Source organism: Scyliorhinus torazame, chromosome 2 (genome assembly GCF_047496885.1).
Source record: "Scyliorhinus torazame isolate Kashiwa2021f chromosome 2, sScyTor2.1, whole genome shotgun sequence".
NCBI classification, from domain to species: domain Eukaryota; kingdom Metazoa; phylum Chordata; class Chondrichthyes; order Carcharhiniformes; family Scyliorhinidae; genus Scyliorhinus; species Scyliorhinus torazame.
In genome coordinates this window covers 108,217,252-108,222,620 of record NC_092708.1, presented here as the reverse complement: position 1 = coordinate 108,222,620, position 5,369 = coordinate 108,217,252, and positions in this window count along the sequence as shown.

Sequence of the window (5,369 nt, the reverse complement as noted above, 5' to 3'; positions counted from 1 at the left end):
GGAAGGCGTAGAAGGATGGGTGAGTAAATTTGCAGATGACACTAAAGTCGGTGGAGTTGCGGACAGTGCGGACGGATGTTACAAGTTACAGAGGGACATAGATAAGCTGCAGCACTGGGCTGAGAGGTGGCAAATAGAGTTTAATACAGAAAAGTGTGAGGTGATTCATTTTGGAAGGAATGACAGGAAGACAGTACTGGGCTAATGGTAAGATTCTTGGCAGTGTGGATGAGCAGAGAGATCTCGGTGTCCATGTACATAGATCCCTGAAAGTTGCCACCCAGGTTGAGAGGGTTGTTAAGAAGGCGTACGGTGTGTTAGCTTTTATTGGTAGAGGGATTGAGTTTCGGAGCCATGAGGTCATGTTGCAGCTGTACAAAACTCTGGTGCGGCGGCATTTGGAGTATTGCGTGCAATTCTGGTCGCCGCATTATAGGAAGGATGTGGAAGCATTGGAAAGGGTGCAGAGGAGATTGTTGCCTGGTATGGAGGGAAGATCTTATGAGGGAAGGCTGAGAATCCCGCCCCTGATGTCGTGTCCGAATTTAGGCTTTTAAAATAAAGGCGATATAGAGCTGTACTCTTTAGATTTATCGATCACAGAACTCAATAAATAAGTAGTGAAAATAAGAGTCAACACTTCAGGCCAATCTGAGGAGGATCAGAAGAATCCTGCCAAGCTGTGGGACATGCAGGAGGATCAGCTTTGTGTAAAGGTAAACCTTAGAATCCACTATTTAGTGCTGATGGCTTACAGATAACAGCCACAAGAATGAATCAATCAGTTTGTCAACCGCTGTCATGATAAGGGTAAGGACTGTAATTTCTCAGCTGAGCTGTCCGAACGAATAATGGAGCTGGTTATAGCTTCAAAGCTTTCAAAAAAGGTATTTTTGGACAAAAAGAAAGGTCACCATAGTGACACACTGCCAGAAAACAACACCTACAAGCATTAGATGCAACTACCAATATTTGCGCAGTCAGAACACAGAAAGCAAGAAGCCATATAAGAAGTGCAGTCTGCTGCATCCACCACAAAGCTGTCCTGCATCCTAAGATATTTGCAACCTAAGCAGTGTAACAGAACATTAGGCTCACCTATGCAGAAATTCTGGTTCTGGAGTTGTGACCAATGTCGCATTGGTGGGAGATGTGCCCAAAGATGTGCAGGTTGGGTGGGGTTACCGGGTTATAGCAATAGGGCACTGGAGTGGGCCTAAGTCGAGTGCTCTTTCAGAGAGCCGATGCAGACACAATATGCCGAATGGCCTCCTTCTACACTGTAGGGCTTTTCACAGTAACTTCATTTGAAGCCGACTTGCGACAATAAGCAATTTTCATTTCATTTCATTTCATTTCTTGGAAGAAGGGATCCAGTCTGAAATCCACAATTCTGTCTGGTAGCTTGCAGCCATTGTGAAAGTATTTAAACTCAGTCCAACGGTTCTTTAAATAAATTGTTCATTTTTAAAACAGTTTTCCAAAAATCAGTAACATAATACTGCCCTGTAACACCCCAAATGTAGGCATTATAAAAAAGGCAGTTCACCTTAATGTATCTCGAGTGACCTGGAATAGTCAACTCAAGTTACCACAGAATGAGAACTAATTTCAAACCTATCCTTTCAGCAGGGGAATGATGTAAAAAATGCAAGAGGATGAGGAAGAGTGGCTGGGAGGAAGATAACATCTTACCATGCAGTGTGCTGAGGAAACCCGGCCCCGGTGTGTTTTCTCATGGTAACGGAACCAAGCAGTTTACAAATAGTACCATCTGGTACATACCAATCTGTTTATGTTTCAGTTCAACAAAGTATATACTTAAGGGTTTCAAAAAACATTTTATTGCTCCTCCCACCCGCCCCAGATGAGTACAACCAGAATATTTGAAGTTAGAACTAACAAATGCTTTATGCTGATAATTGGCTATGGAGTGTTTATAGTAGTAGGCGAGACATTTAGGCCTCCAGGTGGTCGAAGTTCTTCAAAAATGGCGGGCTATGATTTACCACTTTGTTCCCATATCTATCTTCTTCAGGCAGTGTGGGCCTGAGTCAGTTGGTAGATCCTTTTAATATGTAAGAGTTTGAGTGAATTAGTATGCACACTGTAAAAGAGTTTTGAAGTTGAGTGAGTCAGCTTCGCATCGTGTGCATGCTGAGACAGAGAAGTAGCAAGTGTGAACAAGAAGAGGAAGTAGGTACAAGGATAGTATCAAGTGCGTGGGGCATGTGTGTATGTGGAAGCAGAAGGAGGTGTCGTGAAGAGTTCCATTTTATTCCGATCCCAGACCAGACCTCAACAGTAGCTAGGATACTGGGCCGAAACCCCAATATTTTTTTAAATTTTGTAAGACTGTAAGGAAAAGATTCTTCGCTCCAGGAGTGATTGCACAAAGAAATAGGGATTTGGTATTTTAAAACAAACTTTATTACTAACACAATATTAAAAGCTTTAACAACACAACCAAATATCTCTTACAGTTACCCCTTAAACTTACTACTCAATACAGTGAATACAATACCCTTAATTGCTATTTTAATTCTCACTTAAACAATAAGAAAATAGACCATCCAGCTCCCAATTCACATTAAATACCATTGGCACAGAGTAATACTTGCTTTACAGAATTATTCTTTGAGAAAGAGATATCTTGGCACTGCTTTACAGGACAGATCTGACTCTGCTCCAAACCCCAGCAGAAACCTTGGCTGGACGTCTTCAAAAACTGTTTAAACTGCCTTGTTTGAGCTCCCCCTTGTCCTCAGGCAAGTCTGTACCGCTTTAAATACAGTTAATCCAATTGAACTAATAGTTAACCCCTCCTCCCCCATTAAATGTTCAATTGCTTGAACTAGCAAACTGAGAATGTATTTCATTGATGACATATAACAGATGATTACAAAATGTAAGGTGACTTTCATTATATCTTTATGTGTTTGTTTTAATCTTGGGTCTTCAAATATGAAAACGAGCATCTAAAGCTGTTCCTTCTTTATAACCTGTTTTGAAGAAAAGAACAAAACTCCATTTCTCTGTCCACAGACCCTGCCAGACCTGCTGAGTTTACCCCACATTTTTCGGTTTTCATTTTGGGGGCGGGATACTCCAGCTTCCCAGTCGCATGTTTCCCGGCGGCAGAAGGTGGTGCCGTTTGCTGGCTGTGGGATCCTCTACCCCTGCCGCTGTTAATGGGAATTTCCATTGAACCATGCCATGCCATCAGGAAACCCATGGGCGAGGGTGAAAATCGCTTATTGTCACACATAGGCTTCAAATGAAGTTACTGTGAAAAGCCCTCAGTCGCCACATTCCCGCACCTGTTTGGGGAGGCTGGTACGGGAATTGAACCCGCGCTGCTGGCCTTCCTTGGTCTGCTTTAAAAGCCAGCTATTTAGCCCACTGTGCTAAACCAGCTGCCGGCGGGATTCTCTGGTCCCAGCGAACAACTGGACAATTCCGTCCCGGACTCCCAGCATCTGCAGTGTTTTGCTTTTATTTGAGTATGCTTTGCCAAGTTTCTGCGGAGATCATCTATCATGTGAGCAGACCACTGTTTAGTAGCTGCATTTGTTCACAAGCTCATGTCAATAGTATTTTTTACTCTGTGGTTTACACTTGCTGAGACTGCTATAAGGTCAAAGAGATCACAATCGCATTTTTGAAGCAGCTTGTAAATTGAAGCTGGTATCAGAAGAGTGACGGCATTTTTTTGAAGTTTCACAGTTCCAGTGTCAACAAAAAAGGGATCGATTTTATGCTGGAGTGGGTTTTGCAGAACAAGGAATTGTGAGACATTCACTGTTTTTTTTCCCAGGCCTTCAGTATTTTAACCCCAAGGTACGATTTGAATCCTGCTGGCGTATTTCCCACCCAGGAGTGTGAAGAGCTGGCTACCAGCAGGTGCGGATCAGATGACTGCAGCTGTTATGAGTGTGATGGCAGGTAGATTTTGGATGAGTCACACAGGAGGAAGGAAATGTACAATGAAATAAAAAAGTATATGATTATGATTATTTTTGTTCGGATGAACAGGGATTAAGTTAAACCTCTGCCCAGCCATTTAGAATACGGAAATTTGAATGTGAAATAATGCAGCTGAATTGGTGGGGGTTTTTTTGTGTTCTGAAGTAGGGAAGGATCTCAGCAGGAAATTTGGGTGTAAGTTTCTGTCAGCAAGATGGGCAAGAAAACTAGCCTATGTAAGTTGCAGCATAATTACTGCATTCATGCAAACCAGGAAATTCCAGATCTAAATCTCCAATTTTCATATTTCGATATGGAATTTATATCTGGATTGGCTTTAGAACAGAAATTCGACACTGGTACGACTGATGTGAACTCTGCAGTTTGCTATTACTTTAATTATTTTATAAGAATACAGCTACGAACGCTTTAGATCTTTCCTTGCCGCCAAAATTGATTTTGACAGCTGAAGGCCACACAATCTGGGTTCAATATTCGTTGGAATGGAAGCTGACAAGATATTGCAGTATGTTAGATTTCCTACCGTTTTAAATGCACATCAGGCATGAAAACTTTTAGGTTAAGCAAAGGGAACATTGACATTAATACTGTGCAATCTGACTACTTTGCCATAACCAACCCCAGATTCACTCTGATAATGTCTTATGGAAAGAATGAATTACACCTCAAACATAATATTAATTGCAAAGTCAAGGAATTGAGTTCAAATTATACGGTAGGTTCCAGGTTCATTTTGCCCGAATTGAACTGTAAATATATTCTTGGCTTGTTTGTCAACTATAGTAGAATATGAGGCAACATTTAAAATGCATGTGGGTTCTATTCTATATACAAGTATTACAGGTGCCATTTAATACCATATTGCAGTCCACATCTACATGGTGCTTTGCGAGATTTCAAGACATTACCAATTCAAAAGTGACAGCATTGGTACATTAGAACAAAGAACAAAGAAATGTACAGCACAGGAACAGGCCCTTCGGCCCTCCAAGCCCGCGCCGACCAAGCTGCCCGACTAAACTACAATCTTCTACACTTCCTGGGTCCGTATCCCTCTATTCCCATCCTATTCATGTATTTGTCAAGATGCCCCTTAAATGTCACTATTGTCCCTGCTTCCACCACCTCCTCCGGTAGCGAGTTCCAGGCACCCACTACCCTCTGCGTAAAAAACTTGCCTCGTACATCTACTCTAAACCTTGCCCCTCTCACCTTAAACCTATGCCCCCTAGTAATTGACCCCTCTACCCCGGGGAAAAGCCTCTGACTATCCACTCTGTCTATGCCCCTCATAATTTTGTAGACCTCTATCAGGTCGCCCCTCAACCTCCTTCGTTCCAGTGAGAACAAACCGAGTTTATTCAACCGCTCCTCATAGCTAA